The sequence below is a fragment of the Trachemys scripta genome, chromosome 3, assembly GCF_013100865.1.
Source record: "Trachemys scripta elegans isolate TJP31775 chromosome 3, CAS_Tse_1.0, whole genome shotgun sequence".
Classification (NCBI taxonomy): domain Eukaryota; kingdom Metazoa; phylum Chordata; order Testudines; family Emydidae; genus Trachemys; species Trachemys scripta.
The window spans coordinates 25,104,741-25,127,560 of NC_048300.1; the positions used below are offsets into that span (position 1 = coordinate 25,104,741).

The following is a 22,820-nucleotide window of genomic DNA, read 5'->3' on the forward strand; positions in this document are numbered from 1 at the left end:
CTTAGAAATGACTTAGGTGCTTAAACTGCTAGACTCCAAGAGAGGTGTTTCCGTCTGTTGATTGCTAGCAGAGCTAGATGCTTCCAGAAGCTGGGAATGGGTGACGGGGGATAGATCACTTGATGATTACCTGTTCTGTTCTTGCCTCTGAGGCACCTGGCATTGGCCACTGTCAGAAGGCAGGATACTGGGCTAGATGGATCATTGGTCTGACACAATTTGGCCGTTCTTACGTTATGTGCAGACTGGACTCAAGTGCCTAACTCTATGATAAACCTTTCTTGTCAGCATCTCCCATTAGGCAGTGAGTCTCTGAACTAGCCAAAGTCCTGGCTTTTGTGGATCCCATTCTTAGGTACCTATTTCACTATTCATTGTATAGCAGTGGTGGGCAACCTGTGGCCCATCAGGGTAATCTGGTTGCGGGACACGAGACAGATGTGCTGGCCGCTGCATCCCACAGCTCCCATTGGCCGGGAATGGCGAACCGTGGCCACTGGGAGCTGTGGGGGGCCGTGCCTGCGGACGGTCAACGTCCGCAAAATGTCTCGCGGCGTGCAATCAGATTACCCTGATGGGCCGCATGCGGTCCGTTGGCCGCAGATTGCCTACCACTGTTGTATAGGGAGCCTAGGCATCTAAACCAGACGTTGTGGTTCTCTGCATTGTTTCTGTGATTTTCTAGGTGCCAAAAAGTTAGGCATTGCAATGCCTAAGTCCCCTTGGGCCTTGGATCGTTATGTGATTGCATAACTGATCATGCTTTCCAAGGCGCTAAAGTGCACAAGCTTGAGGTTACCTGGCTTTTATGGAGACTTATTGTATATTTCTTTATTGTATTTTTCACTATTCTAGGAAGGGGGTCCAGTTTCCCTGCTGCCAGTGAAGATGTTCATAAACTGTTCATGGTCTATGCCAATAGATGTGTAAGGGGAGGTGGAAACACTAAGGATTTGCAGACTTTACCTGTATAAGATCTTCTAAGTCAGGCTCTCACAAACAAATTTTTTGATGGCCTTAGAGTGCGGCCACCAACTCTTGCTGGGGGCTGCTCTGACACTTTTTCCTAAAATACTTAATTCTTAATTAGCTGTTAGAAATAAATAAATATACATATATACATGTCCAAATCCAAAGTAATTTATTTATGTAGGTTTTTTTTTTTTTTTTTTTGCAGAGTCAAGAATAAAAATAATGTACAGTTGTCTCTATTCTTTACTGGACCTAAACAAAATGGAAGCACAAATAATGTGCTTTGCACGTTCTTCTCTTTGTTGTTGTTTCTTTTGCTTTTTTGGTGGCTTTTTTTAATACTTGCTAGCTAGTCAGTCTGCTGCTGTGAAAAGTGATTCTTGTATGTTAGTATGACTTTTCATAGCCTCCAAGCTAGCTACTAAGTCTGTTAATATCACTGTTAATTTTCACAACAATCATACAAATATAATTTTTCACAGTAGACTTGCTCAGCCCTGGCATGCCTGGGGACAAATTAAGCCCTGGATGGCAAGGTGGATGAGGAGGCAGCAGGGGCCAGGGGCGATCGGGGGAATGGATAGAGGTTGGGGGAGGCAGCATGGGTCAGAGTGAGGGGCCAGGGGAGGCACCTGCCGATGCATGGCCGAGGATGGGGGCCAAGGCCCGAGCCTGAAGCCTTGTGGCCAGGGCCCAAGCCCGAAGCCCCACAGCCAGGGGATGGAGCCTGCTGTGGCGCAGCCAAAATCTAGGGCTGGAGAAAACAGCGGGTGTTGGTGGGGTGAGCCTGGGGTCGGAGCCGAAGCCTGCTGCCAGGTTGCCGAAGCCTGGGACCAGAAAAGGCGGGAGGATCAGGGATGATGGGGGGAGTGGTGAGCCCGCCGCTATACCACCGGGGGACGGAGCCCGAAGTCCCAGGCCTGGGGTACGGGGACCAGAGACAGAGCCTAAAGTCCCGTGCCCAGAGCCCGAAGCCTCGCAGTCACAGAGCCCGCTGGCATGTGGCCAGAGCCTGAAGCCCTGCAGCTGGAGACTGCCACCCATCACCCCTGGGCTGAAGCCTGACCCCACCACCTCCAGGAAGGTGGGGAACTCGCTGGCTGCCTGCTCCTCCAGGGTTTGTCTCTCCAGAGGGGGGCAAGGCCCAACCCGTGCTGGTGGCTCTATGGGAGGGGCCACTGCTTTGTCCTCCCCACAAGAAAAGCCCCTGGTGGCTGTATGCCATAATTTGTATGGGTACAAGTTGGCAAAAAAGTGTCATTGAATCAAATAAGCCCCATTTTGCAGGCTCAGATCATTAATATTTAGTGCAGATAAGGACTGGCCAAACAGTTGATTGGTAATGAAAGAGTAGAAGTTATTATACCATAATTCCTTATGCAGAGGTGCTTCCAATAACACATTTTAATGCTTCAACATGTCATTTTCTATACTGTTTCTTGAGGTGCTTAAGCACTTGCAGAATAAAGTAGGAAAGGAGTTGATTGATATTGCTGTACTCCAGTGAAGGCACCTGTCTTACAGTGAATGTTACAATAAATTGGAAGGTGTATTACTTTACTTGCTTAGTTTGTAAACAGTGTTTAGTATTTTTTGTCATTTATAAACAGTAGAAATATTGAAGCAGTATGGGAAATCTATCCTTTTATATCAGAAGTTTTAAAAGTATTTCATGCACAGACAGTATTCTCTTAAGCGGCTTTTGACTTAACATATTTAGCCAACAACATTTCTCTGAAAAAGTAAACGTTCAGATATTTAATTCTAAAATTCAAATACAGGAACAACCAGTTTTTGCTTTGAAGAGCTTAGAAAACTCGTGCAGATTGTTTATATCTTAATTTTGTTTGAATGTATTTGTTACAATAAATTGAATGTTGAAACCAGTATTTTGTAATCTTGTCTTTAAAATTAGGGTGCAATGCAGTACAGGATTTAGTCATTAAGCACCATCAAATAACAGATGGCAAGAGAGGACACAACTGGTTTGTAGTCTGTTTCGACTTAAGTATGAAGCCATTAAGCTATCAGATTCCTATTTCTGATAGATTTTGGTCAGTGACTAAAATATATAATCCCTGATTAAATGAGGTCTCAAACTGTAGTTCATTGTACTGAATTTTAAAATAACCAAGTTCACCCCATTTTGTATGGTTTTTAAACTAACATATTATAGTTGTAGATGCTCTTGTCTGTACTTATCTCAGTTGAAATTAATGTAACTTGTCATAAATAGGTTGCTCCTAAATGTAAAATTGCCTAAGGCTATCGTTTACTACTGTGCTGCCTATTGACTTCTACACAAATTTGCCCTATTTTGCTAGGCTATTTGCCAGTGAAGCGTTTTAATATTCCATTTTACAAAAGGAGCTGTTCAGAGTTGTAGGATTCGTTGCCTTGAAAAATATCTATAGTGTGACTAGTGAGGTTGCCTGTAGCATCTTTTGTTTATTCATGCAGAATTCTTTTTTAATAATTCATCATCTATTGTTGACAAACCAAAATCAGTTTTTAGAACTGAAAAATGGATTTTTTCAGAAGTTATTTCTCTGCATCTTCGGTTTTGAGAGAGGGGTTTTTTCCTTCTAATTTTCAGTAATGTAGTAGTTACATATTTTAGTGACTTCAGACCAAATACATTCTAGTAAGTAGAATTTTCTATTTTGAGTAGAAACATAAAATTGTTGATAATTCAGATTATTTGACTATCATACACATATTGTTTGAGAGGAGATAAGTAAAAAATTAGCTACAATTAAAAGAAAATAGTAAACATCCTGGCATAAACAAACATTCAAAGAACCATTTTACGTTTTCCAAATCTTTTGTCTTGGAACTGATAAAATCAAGCTCATAAACATTTATTTGATATGTTTATCTTTTTGTACTGAAACCTATTTCTTTACAGTTTCAAAAGTACTTTGTTGCATGCACTTTTTCCTTATTTAGCTGTTTAAAACTTTTAATTTATAATTATAAATTATAAAAGATTTTCATGTTTGCTTATTGTGATTAAAAATGTACAACTATGCCTATTCCAGGTTCTAGGCACCCTGGCAAACTGTTAAACATGAAGTCATAACAATAGGATATAATGGAAAACAACCAGCATGATGCTTCAAAGCTTAACTCTTCTGCAAAAAAACCCAAGATCCCTAATACCAGAAACACTCAAAATTCCACATCCTAGAAATCTCAGTCCTTCCCAACTGTCTAAAAAGATAGACTTTGTGGAGTGCCTGAAGTTCTCCAGATTCATGCGGTTTCAGAGCCGGGTGTGGGGGGAGTGAGTTTTGAAGTCAGAAGGCTCTCATGGAAAATGTCCTGCCAGCAGCTCCTTTTCATAAACTAGGGACATTCAAGCTCTAGCGAAGAACAACTTCCTTTTATTTGTGTTAAACCTGCTGCCCATTAATTTCATTTGGTGGGCCCTAGTTCTTATATATGGGAAAAAGTAAATAACTTTTCCGTATTCACTTTCTCCACACCACTCATGATTTTATATACTTCTATCATATCCCCCCTGAGTCTCCTCTTTTCCAAGCTAAAAAGTCCTAGCTTCCTTAATCTCTCCTCGTATGAAACCCGTTCCAAACCCTAATCATTTTAGTTGCCCTTCTCTGAACCTTTTCTAATGCCAGTATATCTTTTTTGAGATGAGGAGACCACATCTGTACGCAGTATTCAAGATGTGGGCGTACCATGGATTTATATAAGGGCAATAAGATATTCTCCATCTTATTCTCTATCCCTTTTTGAATGATTCCTAACATCCTGTTTGCTTTTTTGATCGCCGCTGCACACTGCATGGATGTTTTCAGAGAACTATCCATGATAACTCCAAGATCTCTCTCCTGATTAGTTGTAGCTAAATTAGCCCCCATCATATTGTATGTATAGTTGGGGTTGTTTTTCCCAATGTAAATTTCTTTACATTTGTCCACATTAAATTTCATTTGCCATTTTGTTGTCCAATCACTTAGTTTTGTGGGATCTTTTTGAAGTTCTTCACAGTCTGCTTTGGTCTTAACTTTCTTGAGCAGTTTAGTATCATCTGCAAACTTTGCCACCTTACTGTTTACCCCTTTCTCCAGATCATTTATGAATAAGTTGAATAGGATTGGTCCTAGGACTGACCCTTGGGGAACACCACTAGTTACCCCTCTCCATTCTGAAAATTTACCATTTATTCCGACCCTTTGTTCCCTGTCTTTTAACCAGTTTTCAATCCATGAAAGGATCTTCCTTCTTATCCCATGACAACTTAATTTATGTAAGAGCCTTTGGTGAGGGACCTTGTCAAAGGCTGTCTGGAAATCTAAGTACACTATCTCCACTGAATCCCCCTTGTCCACATGTTTGTTTGACCCCTTCAAAGAACTCTAATAGATTAGTAAGACATGATTTCCCTTTACAGAAACCATGTTGACTTTTGCCCAACAATTTATGTTCTTCTGTGTGTCTGACAATTATATTCTTTACTATTGTTTCAACTAATTTGCCCAGTACTGACATTAGACTTACCGGTCTGTATTTGCTGGGATCACCTCTAGAGTCCTTTTTAAATATTGGCGTTACATTAGCTATCTTCCAATCATTGGGTACAGAAGCTGATTTAAAGGACAGGTTACGTAAACGTAGACAACAGTGGTATGTTCTATACTAGAGGTAAACTGCTATCCCCGCTGAAGTTAAGGGGGGCAGGATTTCATCCCATGAAAGACTTCTCAACCTTCTGTCCAGATGCAGATTGTGAAAAGCATTCATTCAAAGCCACTGGACGTCTAAGCAGACCCCAAGTGATGGACAGATATCCTCTATCAAAGGAAGCAATATAATGTTTGCTATATCCTACAGTTCTTCTTTGAGTGATTGCTTATATCGATTTAAATTAGGTGTGTGTGCGCCATGTCTGTCGTTGGAAAGTTTTTCCTCTAACAGCACCCATCAGGTCAGCTGTGGAGCTCCCTGGACTGGCTCCTTCATGGTGCTCAATATATGACCCTGCCAACCCGGCTGCTCCTCGGTTCCTTCTTACTGCCAGTGATGATGATTGGAACTGTGGTGTCTTGCTTCGCAAGCTCTCTATGTTTCTCTAGCATTTTGACTGTACTTCGTAGTTCTTAGTTAGCTGTTGAGCTGGGGGGTTCATTCTCCTTGGGGGGGCTTACATGCCCAAGTCCCAGGGGTTCAAGTCCTGCAACAAGCCCATGCCAATGGGCAACTCCCATGACTCTTGTTTAAAGTGTCTGGGGGAAGCACACCAAACAGACTAAACCAGGGCCCAACTAAACCATCGTCTCGTTCCAAGCAGGCCTTTCGAAGGGGCGCCTGAGGATGGTATACCAGCCTCATTCCTGGATCCTTCTCTGTCTTTTTTGAATAGTCTGTCCCACTTCAAAAAATAACAAGAAATAACTTCGGACTGCTGGGTCCTCCCTACGGCGGCAGTGGGATATTCTCTCCAGTTCTGCTCCTGCACTCCCTCCCACCTCCTTTCCCTGTCTTTATTTAGGGACCCTTCTCATGAGCAACTCCTTATCCAGAAGATGTAGGTACTCTTTGCCTTGGAAGCAGTGGAGTAGGTTCCTCAGGAACTCGGGCAAATGATTCTACTCCCAAAACTTCCTAATGCCCAAGGCCCAGGGGGGCCTCAGACCCATTCTAGATCTGTGAGGACTCAGCAAGTTCATGGTAAAGTTGAAGTTCCACGTGATCTCCGTGGGCACCATTATTCCCTCACTGGATCTGAGAGACTGGTACGCCGCCCTTGACATGAAAGTCACAGACTTCCATATAGCGATTCGATCTGCACACCAGTGATTCCTATGCTTTGTGGTCAACCATTATCAAGTATTATCAATTCATAGTCCTTCCATTGGGCCTCTCAACAGCCCCCCGAGTGTTCACTAAGTGCATGTCGGTCATGGCTGCTTTCCTCCAGCGGTGGCACTGCAGGTTACCCCTATCTCAATGACTGGCTGCGCAGGGGCCGCACCAGGGGGCAGGTAGGGTCTCAAATCTGATTAATCAGATCCACATTCAAGTGACTGGATCTCCTCCTCAACTTGAGGAAATCAACCTTGGTACCGAACCAAAGAATAGAATTAATTGGAGCAGTGTTAGACTCGGTTCAGGCAAGAGCACTTTTGCCAGTGCCCCACTTCCAAGCCATCACGGACATCATTCAAGGCCTCCGGCAATACCCAATCATTACATCAAGGGGATGCCTGAGTCTGCTCGGTCACATGGCTGTCTGCACTTATGTAACCCAGGACACCAGACTGAGGCTCAGGCCTCTACAGGCACGGCTTGCTTCAGCCTACCGCCCGGGCTGCAACAGCTTGAATTCAGTTGTCACAGTGCCGGGGCAGGTGCTCGAGTCCCTTCAGTGGTGGCTTGACCCTCAGGCAATCTGTGAAGGAGTCCCCTTCAACAGCCCTCAGTCTTCCATGTCACTGGTTATGGACGTGTCAGCTCTGGGATTAGGGGCGCATTTGGGAGACCTCCAAACGCAGGGCCTGTTGTCACAGGACGAGCTCTCCCTCTATATCAACATCAAGGAGCTGAGGGCCATGCAACTAGCATGCCACACCTTTCAGGCCCGACTACGTGGTCAGCGTGTAGTAGTTCTAAAGGACAACACCACTGCCATGTTTTATATCAACAAGGAAGGTGGAAAGGTGGAGCCCGTTCCTCTCCCCTATGTCAGGAAGCCCTCTGGCTGTGGGAGTTCTGCATAGCCCACTCCATTCACCTGGAAGTATTCTTTCTACTAGGAGTTTTGAATGCACTGGTGGATCACCACAGCAGGTCCTTCCACATGCACAAGTGGTCCATCCGGCTGGATGTCATACACCTTGTCTTCCAAAAGTGAGGGTTTCCCCAGGTCAACCTGTTTGGGCACTTCCTGTTGCTCCAGGTGGCAATGTTCTGCTCCTTCCAGAGAGACAGCCCACGATCAAACATGGACGCATTCCTGCTACTCCCACTACCAAAAAAGGATGTAGACAAATTGGAGAGAGTCCAGCGGAGGGCAACGAAAATGATCAGGGAGCTGGGGCACATGACTTACGAAGGAGAGGCTGAGGGAACTGGGCTTGTTTAGTCTGCAGAAGAGAAGAGTGAGGGGGGATTGGATAGCAGCCTTCAACTACCTGAAGTGGAGTTCCAAAGAGGATGAAGCTCAGATGTTCTCAGTGGTTGCAGATGACAGAACAAGGAGTAATGGGGGGAGGGATAGTTCAGTGGTTTGAGCATTGGCCTGCTAAACCCAGGGTTGTGAGTTCAATCCTTGAGGGGGCCATTTAGGGATCTGGGGCAAAAATCTGTCTGGGGACTGGTCCTGCTTTGAGCAGGGGGTTGGACTAGATGACCCCCTGAGGTCCCTTCCAACCCTGATGTTCTATGATTCAAATTGCAGTGGGGGAGGTGTAAGTTGGATATTAGGAAACACTGTTTCACTCGGAGGGTGGTGAAGCACTGGAATGGGTTGCCTAGGGAGGTGGTGGAATCTCCTTCCTTAGAGGTTTTTAAGGCCTGGGTTGACAAAGCCCTGGCTGGGATGATTTAGTTAGTGTGGGTCCTGCCTTCAGCAGGGGGTTGGACTCTTCCAACCCTAATTTTCTATGATTCTATGAGTCTACCCCGAGGGGGCTGCCTGCTTTACGCCATTCCCCCCATTCTCTCTCATGCACAAGGCCCTACTCAAGGTCCATAGGGACGGGGCAGAAATAATTCTGGTAGCACCAGCGTGGCCTGGACAACATTGGTACACCACGCTCCTAGAACTGTCTGTGGACACCCTGGTCACGTTGCCTCTCCTCCCCAACCTAATCACTCAGGACCACGGTCGCCTTCATCACCCTGACCTGCATTTCCTCCACCTCATGGCTTGACATCTTCATGGCTGAACCCCGTGGAGCTTCTGTGTTCAGAGAGGTCCTCATGGGCAGCAGGAAGTCCTCCACTAGAGCCACATATCTGGCAAAGTGGAAGAGATTAACTTGTTGGTGTGACCAACATCTTACACCCCTTCTCCAGGCACGTGTACCTTTCATCTTAAAGTACCTTCTGCGCCTGAAACAACAAGGCTTGGCAGCGTCCTCCATAAGGGTACACCTCGCTGCTATCTTGGCCTTCTGCCCGGGAGCTTCTGGGCACTCCATTTTTGCCAACTGTGACAATGCGGTTCTGGTGGAACCCAACTGAGAGTGCCAACTCAGGACAAATTGCTCAAATAGGGCAGTTACAGCCCAAGGCTGGGGTTTTTTCCACCTCTAAGGCAACCCAAACCAGCCAGACTAGGAGGACTTGGGTCTCATCCCACTGGCTAACCGTAAGTCTCACAAGCAATCTCCTTAGACACTCCAGTTTCCCAGTATTACCACCAGTGCCACTCGTTATGGGGACAAATGGTTATGAAAACCAATACCCCAGTAAAAGAAAAAGGTTCTCCTGATCCCAAAGGACCAAGCCCCAGACCCAGGTCAATATACAAATCAGATCTTACCCACAAATCACGCTGTTGCCAATCCTTTAGAATCTAAAATCTAAAGGTTTATTCATAAAAGGAGAAAGATAGAGATAAGAGTTAGAATTGGTTAAATGGAATCAATTACATACAGTAATGGCAAAGTTCTTGGTTCAAGCTTGCAGCAGCGATGGAATAAACTGCAGGTTCAAATCAAGTCTCTGGAATACATCCCCCGCTGGGATGGGTCCTCAGTCCTTTGTTCAAAGCTTCAGCTTGTAGCAAAGTTCCTCCAGAGGTATGAAGCAGGATTGAAGACAAGATGGAGATGAGGCATCAGCCTTATATAGTCTTTTCCAGGTGTAAGAACACCTTTGTTCTTACCGTGGAAAATTACAGCAAAATGGAGTCTGGAGTGTTACAAGGCGTATCTGCCTTCTCTCAATGGGTCCATTGTATAGCTGATGGTCCTTAATGGGCCATCAAGCAGGCTAGGCAGAGCTAACACCATGTTGTCTGGGATGTCACCCAGCAGCATAGCCTAAGTTTGAAATGCAGATAGTATAGAGCCAATATTCCTAACTTCAACTACAAAATTGATACATACATATAGACAGCATAATTATAACCAGTAAACCATAACCTTGTCTTAGACACCCCATTTGTCCCCCTTTACACAAGATCTGGGTGCCACTATAGGACCTTGGTTGCAACAATGATCTATATGGTCCCAGAGTATATCAATAACGTCACAAAAACAACAAGGCTTGGCAGTGTCCTCCATAAGGGTACACCTCGCTGCTATCTTGGTCTTCTGCCCGGGAGCTTCTGGGCACTCCATTTTTGCCAACCTTATGGTTGGTCGCTTCCTCAAGGGTCTGGAACGCTTACATCCCCAGATCAGACAGCCTGTCCCTGTGTGGGACCTTAACCTGGTACTCTCCAGGATAATGGGGTCCCCTTTCGAACTGCTGGTGACTTGTTCACTTCTATATCTGTCGTGGAGGGTAGCCTTTCTGGTCACCATGACATCTGCAAGGAGGATGTCTGAGTTAAAGACCCCCTTATATGGTTTTCCACAGGGATAAGGTGCAACTCAGACCTCACCCGACCTTTCTTCCAAGGTGGTGTCACACTTTCTCACTAGTCAGGATATTTTCCTGCCTGTTTTTTACCCTAAGCCTCATGCCAGTAGCCATGAGCAGAGGGTGCACTCCCTTGATGTTCGGCAAGCACTAGCTTTCTACATCAAGCGCACTAAGCCGTTCAGGAAGTCAAATCAGTTGTTCATAGCGGTGGCAGACCAGATGAAAGGACTCCCAGTGTTATCTCAAAGAATATTCTCCTGGATCATATCATGCATCCGCACGTGCTATGAGATGGCCAAAATACCTGCCCTGGCTCTAACGGCACACTCCACGAGAGCTGAGGCCTCATCAGTGGCGTTCCTGGCCCAGATCCCGATACAAGAAATCTGCAGGGCAGCAACTTTGTCCTTGGTACATCCGTTCCCCTCTCATTATGCCATCGTCTGGCATGCAGTGGCGTAGCCAGCTCCTAAGAGGAGGGGGAGCAAACATAAAAAAGGCTCCCCCCTTGGCTCCTCCTCTGGCCACGCCTCCTTGGCTGGCTCCTCCTCCGGCCGCTCCGCCCCCCCTTTGGCTGGCTCCTCTGGCTGCACCGCCCTTGCCCCCCCATGGCTCCTCCAGCACTACCGTGCCACTCCTGCGCCCCCCCTGCTCGCTCCTCTGGCTGCAGCTTTGCCCGCCCGCTCCGGCCACACCCGCTGGCTACCGACCGCCAGCCTGCGCCCCCCTGCTCTTCTGGCCACGGCAGCCGGCCGCGACCTCCCGTTCCTCTGTTCGCGTGTCCGCCGCCCCCCCATGGCTGCTGGATGTGCTGCGGCGGCCAGCCTGCGCTCCCCCGCCCCGCTCCTCCGGCTGCGGCTTCGGGCCGTATGCCGCGCCCCCCTGCTCCTCCGGCCGCGCACCCGCCACTCCCCCCCATGGCTGCCGGATGTGCTGCGGCCTGCAGGCAGCCAGCCTGCGGCCCCTCCCCCCCCGCTCCGCATGTCCCGCCCACTGCTCTTCTGGCTGCGCGTAGCGCCCCCCCCCCGGTCGCACCCCATGGATGCTAGCTGCAGCGGCCAGCCTACACCCCCCCCCTTGCTCCTCTGGCCAAAGGCGCCGCTTTTGGCAAATTTACTGAGGGGAAGCAGCTGCTTCCCCTGCACCCCACTAGCTACGCTAGTGCTGGCATGCCAGGGCTGATGCAGCTTTCGGCAGAGTGGTGCTCCTTATCAGCGATTCCATAACTCCGATCCCACCACCTAGGTAAGGCTAGGGAGTCACCTAATTGGAATCAATATGATCAATCGCTTGAAGAAGAAAAAAACAGTTACTCACCTTCTCATAACTGTTCTTCTTTGAGATGTGTTGCTCATATCCATTCCAAACCTGCCCGCCTTCCCCTCTGTCGGAGTAAGCGGCAAGAAGGAACTGAGGAGGCACAGGGTTGGCAAGGTCATATATTGAGCATCATGAAGGCGCCACTCCAGGGGGCTCCATAGCCGACCTGGTGGGTGCTGCTAGGGGGAAAACTTTCTTGTGTGTGCACGCCGCGTGCACAGTCATCTAATTGGAATGGATATGAGCAACATTTCCAAGAACAACAGTTATGAGAAGGTGAGTAACCGTTTTTTCCTTCCTCTCACCTGTCATGAAAACCTTGCTTTTATTTTGATTGAGCTTCAGTGAGCTTGCTCTCATCCTTGCCTAAGCTCAGATTTACTAGGAGAGATAAAACCATGCTGTTAGGGCTGGATGAAATGGAGATATAGAACTAGGTGGTATAATCATATTGAAAACACTTCAGCCCATATCTTTTCAAAGCTGTCCTAAAGGCCCCAAGTACACATCAAATAGAAGAGATAAGTGGAATTCTCATCATTCTTGGTGAAAAAGAATTATCCAATATTACATTCTGGATTCTCTCTGAAAGAAAGGAGTAGTGCCACCAAAGAAGAACTCTGTTGATTCCTGCTAGGGCCACTGTTGAATTATCGATACCACATGATCAATGATATCAAAGGCAGCTGATAGATGGATTAATTCACAATCTACGATATTTGTACTGGGATTAGAGAATGAAAGGGTGAAAGAAAGCGTAGAATCAAATGAAGTAAAAATCTTAAATGAACCAAACTGTACTATAGAATCTCTATGGATAGTAATTCCATGCTCTAATAACAAGAATATAGCAGCAGGGAAATATTACCGACCACCTGACTAGGATGGTGATAGTGACTATAAAATGCTCAGGGAGATCAGAGAGGCTATAAAAATAAAAAAACCTCAATAATAATGGGAGATTTCAACTATCCCGATATTGCGTGGGTACATGCCACCTCAAGACGGGATGCAAAGATCAAGTTTCTTGACACCTTAAATGACTGCTTCGTGAAGCAGCTAATCCTGGAACCCATTAGAGGAGAGGTAATTCCTGTTTTAGTCCTAAATGGAGCAGAGGATCTGGTCCAAGTGGTTAATATAGCTGGACCGCTTGGTAATAGTGACCATAATATAATTAAATTTAACATCCCTGTGGCAGGGAAAACACCACAGCACCCAACAGTGTAGCATTTAATTTCAGAAAGGGGGACTACACAAAAATGCAGAGGTTAGTTAAACAGAAATTAAAAGGTACAGCGCAAAAAGTGAAATCCCTGCAAGCTGGATGGAAACTTTTTAAAGACATCATAATAGAGGCTCAACTTAAATGTATACTCCAAATTAAAAAAACATAAGAGAACCAAAAAAGTGCCACTGGGGCTAAACAATAATGTAAAAGAAGCCGTGGGAGACAAAAAGGCATCCTTTAAAAAGTGGAAGTCAAATCCTAGTGAGAAAAATAGAAAGAAGCATAAACTCTAGAAAATGAAGTGTAAAAATATAATTAGGAAGACCAAAAAAGAATTTGAAGAACAGCTAGCCAAAGACTCAAAAAGTAAGCAATTTTTTTTAAGTACATCAGAAGCAGGAAGCCGTCTCAAGAACTAGTTGGGCCACTGGATGATCGAGATGCTGAAGGAGCACTCAAGGATGATAAGGCCATTGTGGAGAAACTAAATGAATTCTTTGCATCGGTCTTCGTGGCTGAGGATGTTGGGGAGATTCCCAAACTGAAGCCATTCTTTTTAGTTGACAGATATGAGGAACTGTCCCAGATTGAGTTGTTATTAGAGGAGGTTTTGGAACAAATTGATAAACTAAACAGTAATAAGTCACCAGGATCAGATGGTATTCACCCAAGAGTTCTGAAGGAACTCAAATGTGAAATTGCGGAATTACTAACTGTAGTTTGTAACCTATCATTTAAATCAGCTTTTGTACCAAATGATTGGAGGATAGCTAATGTGACTGCAATTTTTAAAAAGGGCTCCAAGGGTCATCCCCACAATTACAGGCTGGTAAACCTGACTTCAGTATCAGGCAAACTGGTTGAAACTATAGTAAAGAACAAAATTGTCAGACATAGATGAACATATTTTGTTGGGGAAGAGTCAAGATGGTTTTAGTAAAGGGAAATCATGCCTCATCAATCTACTAGAATTCTTTGAGTGATTCAACAAGTATGTGGACAAGAGAGATCCAGTAGATACAGTGTTCTTAGATTTTAAGAAAGTCTTTGACAAGGTCCCTCACCAAGGGCTCTTAAGCAAAGTAAGCTGTCATGGGATAAGAGGGAAAGGCCTCTCAAGGACTCGTAACTGGTTAAAAGATAAGAAACGAAGAGTGGGAATAAATTTTCAGTTTTCAGAATGGAGAGAGATAAATAGTGGTGTCCCCCCGGGGTCTGTACTGGGCCCAGTCCTATTCAACATATTCATAAATGATCTGAAAAAAGGGGTAAACAGTGAGGTGGCAAAATTTGCAGAGGATACAAAATTTCTCAAGATAGTTAAGTCCCAGGGAGACTGCGAAGAGCTACAAAAGGATCTCACAAAACTGGGTGACTGGGCAACAAAATAGTAGATGAAATTCAGTGTTGATAAATGCAAAGTAATGTAGATTGGAAAACATAGTCCCAATTATACATATAAAATGATGAGGTCTAAATTAGCTGTTACCACTCAAGAAAGAGGTCTTGGAGTCATTGTGGATAGTTCTCTGAAAATATCCACTTAATGTGCAGCAGCAATCAAAAAAGCAAACAGAATGTTGGGAATCATTAAGAAAGGGATAGCTAATAAGACAGAAAATATCATATTCCCTCTATATAAATCTATGGTACGCCCACATCTTGAGAACTGTGTGCAGATGTGGTCACCCCATCTCAAAAACGATATATTGGAATTGGAAAAGGTTTAGAAAAGGGCAACAGAAATGTTTAGGAGTATGGAATGGATGCCGTATGATGAGAGATTATTAAGATTGGGACTTTTCAGCTTGGAAAAGAGAAGACTAAGGCACATATGATAGAGGTCTACAATGTCATGACTGGTGTGGAGAAGGTAAATAAGGAAGTATTATTTACTCCTCATAACACAAGAATTAGGGGTCATCATATGAATTAATAGGCAACAGGTTTAAAACAAACAAAAGGAAGTATTTTTTCACACAACGCACAGTCAACCTGTGGAACTCCTTTCCACAGGATGTTTTGAAGGCTAAGACTATAACAGGGTTAAAAAAATAACTAGATAAATTCATGGAGGATAGGTCCATGAATGACTATTAGCCAGGATGGGCAGGGCTGGTATCCCTGGCCTCTGTTTGCCAGAAGCTGGGAATGGGCGATGGGATGGATCACTTGATGATTACCTGTTCTGTTCATTCCCCTGATGCACCTGTTATTGGCTACTGTTGGAAGACAGGATACTGTTCCTATGTTCTTATTATGGAATGATTACTAGTTCCTGCAATTTGAGTTACAGTTTCTCCTGTGAGGGCAAGGAACCTGTTTTGATGGTGTATTCTCAGAGATTAATGGAACCTGAGCATTTCTAGAGGACTCTGAGTACACTGTTTTCTCAATAGACCACTTTGTTATAGTCCTACTAAGTTACTGAGTCTTTCATCCTCAGCTATCAATAGTGTGGCCCCAAGTGTCATCTTTCCCAGCTTCATCCTTACCAATCATACTGGTTTACAGAGACTGGTTACAGATTAGGTACAAGGTACAATGGTTGGAGTGTTTGTAGTGCAAGTCCCATGTTTGACTGCATCAAAAGTTATGGGTTTTTTGTTTGTTTTAATTCTTATACTGTTGCACTGTGGAAGAAAAGGAGTGTTTTTTTTCCTCCACCACAGCACCCCCAAAGTCTCAATCAGCAGATTTATTTTGGGTCGCGGGAGGGTTGATTCATTCAGGCCATCTCAGTATTTACATTTTAAAACTTACAATTTGTGATAGACAAGACATTGTGCAACGGTTCAGGGATAGAAGGCTGTGGAGAAATTATGGGTGAGGAGAACAAGATACATTAGAAAGAACTTCCTTAAGAAGTGGGTTTTAAGGAGAAATATGAAGAAAGTACACACAGCGTGGATTTGATTTAAATCAAATTTATTTAAATCATGATTTAACTCACTAGTGAGGAAGTCTCAATTTCTACATAAAAGTGCATTCTTGTTGGTTGTTATAACCTTAATACATATTCTTCACAACTCAGAGATAGATGTATGTTTCATTTTTAGAAGGTACACACTATACATTTTTAAAGTGATTTATTTTGAAAAATTTTCAGATTCAGAAACTTTTATAGCTACATCAGAAAATAAATAATTGGTTATTTCATTTACCAAAGGTAATTAAAGCAAATATTTATGAAGTCATTTGGGAGGTGAACTATCTCCAGTTCAACAGGTTAATCATTAATATTTTGAGGATTTTCTTGCTGTGCTGTATTAGGAGGAGAATGTCACCAGTCACATGTTTAAATTGTTTTATTTAACTAAAACAACAACATTATGTATTCAAGAAAAAAATCCAGAACAGCAAACATAATTTTTTAACAAAACAAGCATATGAATTTTTGAATTTAGTTAAACATTTAAGTTTTTTTAAAATCAGGTTTGTTTTTGTTAAAATAGTTTTTAACTAAAATAGTTAAATGAAATATTAAAAAAAAATTAAATCGACTATGTCAGCCAGGTCAACATGAGAAATTTAAAATATTGGCTTCTGCTGCTAGCTCAGTCGTCTTCACCTTCATTTTCCTGTTTGTTCATAATCTGGAAAAGAAAAACAAGTTTTCCTGCTTTTTCAGGTCCCAAATGATTTCTCAATTTGAAATGAATTAGTCCAAAGGAAGAAAATATTCTATCTACACTGGCAGAAGAAGCTACTGCTGTTCAAAGTGAGATTATCACTTCAACAGTCTCTGAATCCAAGTGCTTAAGTGACTTCCACCAGTTCATTGTTGTGACTTTTTTAAAAACATCATCAGCAAACATGTATTTCTTGAATAGTTCACTCTTTGCTTTGAAGTTTATTATAGTTGGCATTATGGAGGGATGATTGCTGGATGTCCATGTCATAGCCAACTCCTCTTCTTCAGCAGTTAAGGTCTGACCCTGTTACCAAGTATTGACAATCTTTGCAAGAAAATGAGCTGGAGATAGTGCTTGTCCCTTTCTTTTTTTTAATGCTTGTAATTTAACTCTGTCATTGCATATTTCTCTTTTTAAGATCTCACTCAGTTCCTTCCGAATTTCAACAGTGTCAGCAATAAAATAGCTATTTCCCTGCATTTTGTTCAAGGCTACAGAAATAGGCTTCAGGGTACACAGCATGTGTTCAACATCTCTTTAGCCCAATGTTGAGAATTTTGGCTGTGACAGTGCCATCTATTTTTTCACGATTTTGTTCACAAACTGTCATCAGATTAGGCCAGTTCTTGATATAGTGCTCAAAACAGTCCACTACTGAGTTCCATCACATGTCTTCTGGGAGAGTTAGCTTGGTTCCTTCCACTTTTTTCAGAGCAGCTGCTGCAAAGTGGTTGTTACGGAAGTATTTTGCAATTTCAACAACATTAGTCTTTATTTCTGGAACACTGAAGTCTTTGGCTAAGAGGTGCATCAAATGAGCAATGCAACCGTATGTTATTAGCTTGGGACTCTCTTCTAAATAATTTCATCTCATCTTGGATACATTTGCAGCATTGTCTGTGACCAAGCTGCGTACTAGACATTTGAATTTTTTTTCAGTTTGTTACAGCTTTTACTGCTGCTGCTTGTAAATATTCTGCTGTGTGTGCATTTCCTGATATATCAATTGTTTCTGTAAGAAAGATAGTCCCTTATTCTGTTGTCACACAAGCACATACAACAGGATCATTGTGGAATTGCTCCACCCATCAAGACTCAAGTTAACAATTTTACCCTCTAGACCTTTTGCACACTGCTCAATTTCTCTTTCATACATTCTATCCAGCAGTTTGCCTGCGACATGTCCTCTGTTGGGTGGACGGTATCCTGGTTTTAATGACCGAACCATGTTAATGAAGTGTGGGTTCTCAATCATATGGAGAGGAGAGTTTGTTGCATAAACAAACCAGGCAATTTTTTCATCAGTTACCTCTTTCTGTAATCTGCTGGTTGTTTTCACAAACTTATCTGTGGTTGTTTCTGGATGATGGAAATTTTTTTTTTCTTTTTGCTACAGGTGATATACTGTGGCTATGTGACATACATGGTGTGACTGAAACACTGTCATTGGCAGACATCTCTGAAACTATCGAAAATGATGGTGATCTTGAAGGTGGATAGTCTTCAGAATCGTGTATGTTGAGGATAGATTCTCCTAAACAGAATAAATCAATGCAGTTATTTAATTATTATTACCATACTGCTCATTTAGTATTACTAATTGCATTCACTGACACTCAGTAATACTTTAAAGGTGAAATTGTAAAAGGAAGATCTGCCTACTTCAGCTATTTATTTTTTATCATAACTGCATCTAAAATGATAGTACCAGAGAGTTACAACTATATTTTTTGCTCAAACATGGGAATTGAAGAAAAGTCCAGAAGGAAGACAGGCAGTCCTTAAGAAAGAAGTATGAAAGAAAAAAGTTTATCAACCTGAAGATCCTGTATGTTCAGACATGTTCCTTTCATCATCTTCACTGCAGCTTCCTCCTGAGAAGGAACACTTCTCATGATGTTGTTTCATTCGGGCAGTCAGGGCTTGCATTTCTTTGTTGCACTGTTTGCATTTTGCACGCATGCCTGTCTTACCCACAGGTAGAGGAACTTCATTAAAATATTCCTAAACTGGGTCTCTTTTATGGCCTACTGCCATTATAGTTTTTCCCTTCTAGTGAGAGAATGGTATGGTAGATTTAAAATCAATGAAGGCTACACTCAGACCTCAGAAGGACTTCTGGAATATGCTGCTCAAACAGTTTCACTTTTGTTTCTACTGCCTGTCCCTCCCTTCTCACATTTATCTCCAGACTACTTCTCCTTGTCCAGATCTATTCTGCCCCCAAAAATCTTCCATTCTTTGAATTTTTTGAAACTTTGCACTTTTAGAGAGAGGTAAGGGATTGACTCTGTGTATACTAATTTGCAGAGGGACAATAGGTTTAAGGTCTGTTATTTCTCACCTCTATATATTATTTATTTAAAAACATTTTTGCTGTTAACAAGCATGTTATCTCTGGAGACACAAATCCACAGTTTGAGAATTGCAAAACTAAGCATCTCTGATGGTATCTTCTAGACTGAGCATTGATTCCTATTGGGTAGATAGAAAGATTAAGTTAAATAATCTATACAGAAATCCATGGAACCCCATAAGATTGGGTCCCTATTCCATCAACTACTGGAACTCATTTACAAAACTTTTCTTAAACATTACATGAATATATTGTCTCATACTATAGAATTAGAAGTTATAATCCCTATTCCATGATGAGATATCTTTGAGCTATAATGTATCTTAATTAAAACTGTCTTTAGATAGTGTTTTTTCCTCGAAAAGCATTTTATCAAAAAAATCCGATTTAAATTAAAAAATCATTTATTTTTATCCACCCTGAATATACAGATATCATATGCCAGATAAGTAGAAGGAACGCTGTTCCAAGCATATGGTGTAAAGCAGAGTGAACGAGACTATGTGAGAGCAATTAGCATACCTGCCTGAGAGAGAAGGTATAAAAAAAGACAGGGAGAAAAGGTGTTGCATAATGAAAACTTGGTGTTTTTTTTTTTTAAGTGTCAAGATCCTGAGCAAAACAAGATGTGGAGAAGGGGTGGGTGGAAAAGGATCATTGAGAGTTGAAGGTAGGAGAGTTCACTCAGGAATTGGCAGCATGACAAGTAAGTGAGGTAGGAGAAGCTTGGAAGAGAAGAAAGTAAAGTTGAGAAAAGAGAATAGATTTAAAGAGGAAGATGTCTGTATAGTAATTAGATTTCATTGAGCAGCAGGAGAGACAAAGTTGTAGATTAGAGACACAGTCACAGCAGTGTGAGCAAAGAGGAAAGGAGTGGGCTAGTTAGTTTAAGGTAAAATGTAAAGACAATAGTATTGACAAAAGCATCAAGAACAAGAAGGGAAGGAGGTAGCAAAGATTAGCAGAGAGTGTCTGATGGATTGGAGATCACAGTCTCTACGCAAAAAAATAAATGGACATAAATCAGACGTCAAGAATTATAACATTCAAAAACCAGTCAGAGAACACTTCAACCTCCCTGGACACTCAGTAACAGACTTAAAAATGGCAATTCTTCAACGGAAGAACTTCAAAAACAATGAGAAACTGCACAACTGGAATTAATTTGCAAACTGGACACCATCAAATTAGGTCTGAATAAAGACTGGGAGTGGATGGGTCACTACAAAAACTAAACCTAATTTCCCCATGCTAATTTCCCGTACTGTTACTCACATCTTCGCGCTGGGATTAAAGTCAGAGGAATAGAGAGAGCTATGTGTCAAAGTCTAAGGAAGATAAGGAGTTGTGGATATATGGATATTTGTGTGAAGAGTTGAAAGAAGAGCTGGATGATACCTTGAAGAAGGCAAAGAGGTGGGAAGAATAGGGAGCTCTTGACACACTCATTAAATTTGTTGATGGAGAATGGGGGGAACAGAGAGAACTAGGCATTGGTCATCAAGAGGAGGCTGGACGAGCAGAAGGCAGATGACAGGCTACTATGAGGGGGAAAGGAGTCCAGGAGAACTGGCTGTATTTTAAAGAAGCCTTATTGAGGGTGCAGGAACAAACCATCCCGATGTGCAGAAAGAATAGCAAATATGGCAGGCACCAGCTTGGCTTAACAGTGAAACCTTCGGTGAGCTTAAACTCAAACAGGAAGAAGAAGCGGAAATTTGGACAGATGACTAGGGAGGAGTATAAAAATATTGTTCGAGCATGCAGAAAGGCCAAGGCACAATTGGGAGTGCAGCTAGCAAGGGATGTGAAGGGTAACAAGAAGGGTTTCTACAGGTATTTTTGCAAGAAGGTCAGGGAAAGTGTGGGACCCTTACTGAATGGGGGTGGCAACCTAGTGTCACATGATGTGGAAAAAGCTGAGGTACTCAATGCTTTTTCTTTGCCTCGGTCTTCACAGACAAGGTCAGCTCGCAGACTGCTGCCCTGGACAACACAGTATGGGGAGGAGGTGAGCAGCCCTCAGTGGTGAAAGAATGGGTTAAGGACTATTTAGAAAAGCTGGACATGCACAAGTCCATGGGTCCAGATCTAATACATCCAAGGGTGCTGAGGGAGTTGGCTGATGTGATTGCAGAGCCATTGGCCATTATCTTTGAAAATTTGTGGTGATTGGGTTAGGTCCCAGACGATTGGAAAAAGGCAAAGAAATCTGCGGGGGCCATGAATTCTGCACATGTGCAGTGATACATAATTTTCCCAGGAGAAGAGCATGCATGTAATATAGCATTGATTAGTGGATGTGGTATGGGACCAAGAGCTTGTGTTCCAAGAACTCCTGGGTTCTAATTCCATCTCTGGCACTGACTATACAGCTTTAGTGCAAATATTCAGTACCTAACCTCTCTGAATCTGTTTCCCCATCCGCAAGATGGGGATAATAATACTTTGTCTGTTTTATAAGGGTTGTGAAGATTCAGGTTTGTGGAACACTATGAGGATGTTAAGTGTTATATAAAAGCTAAATATTATTTTGTTTGTTCATTATTTGCAGGTGTTCTTGTAGAGCTTGCACCAACTTTCAAGTTAAAGAAACTTGGAGCAAAAGTCTAATTTCAAGAGTCTGAGCTGTTGTAATATCTGTATTAAAATTCTTGCAGTTTGTACAATTTTATTATGTTTTGTCTGATGGCATTAAATAAGAGTGCAATTTTAGGTTTTGATCCAGGAAGCTGTAGTACCCTTTGATGGAATGATAGGAACAGGAGACTCATAGTAAAAACATATGGCTGCAAAAATTCTGCTAAAGATCATGAATAAGCCTAGAAATAATCAGATAGTAATAAAGATTAAAGGTGGATATTAATGACCCAAAGCTCCATTTTTGGAGATACGAATGCAGAAGTAGAAAACTTTAGATGACATGCAGAGATCAGTTAATCAGAAGAATTTATCCTGCATTCTGCCCTTCAAGTTTCAAAAATCTCTGTATGAACTTAGCTCTGTAAGGGGTCATCAAATCTTAATATTTGCCAGACATGTTCAGATTTAACCCATACATTGGTGTGTACTTAGTTACTTTTGTGATTACTATATTCACCTTGTGAATGACTAATCCAAAATGGTCTCCCTAGTCATTTTAACAGAATATAATAACCATCACAATACTCCAGTTATGATGAGTAAGAATCGATTCATATGTAGGGTTACCATCCGTCTGGGTTTCCCCGGACATGTCCGGCTTTTTCAGCGTTAAATGGCCGTCCGGGGGGGGATTTCTAATCAAGTAGAAATGTCCGGGATTTCCCGCTTCCCCTCATGCAGAGTACGGCTCGGCTGATTGGATGGAGGGACATGATTGAAAGCCGCTCGCAGCCACTGGGGCCTCTAGCAGCCAGAGTCCCTCCCCCTCCCCGCTCCCTCCTCCCCCGCAGAGCAGCACAGAACAGCGTTTGAGTCCACCTGGAGCCCGCAGCTCTCCCTCTGCCGGGTGAGTGGGGGAGCAGAGGCTGCAGGGCGAGGAGGATCAGGGCAGGCAGGGGCATAGAGGTGGCAGGGGGGTGCAGGGCAGGCGGGGGTGCAGGGACTGCAGGGCGAGTGGGGAGCAGGGGTCCCAGAGGCTGCAGGGGCGGGGGGGGTGCAGGAACTGCAGGGCGAGTGGGGAGCAGGGAAGCACTTAACAACCCCCAACCAAGATCAGAGCGGGAGGGAGGAGGGGGAATGCGGGGTGCTCAGAGGAGGGGGC

General features: G+C 43.2%; 1 protein-coding gene across 2 annotated transcripts in view; it reads left to right on the plus strand.

The window, feature by feature from the left end:
• CCDC88A (coiled-coil domain containing 88A) overlaps positions 1-22,820 on the plus strand; it is a gene marked incomplete in the record, with an annotated part of 358,950 nt that overhangs the window by 50,408 nt on the left and 285,722 nt on the right.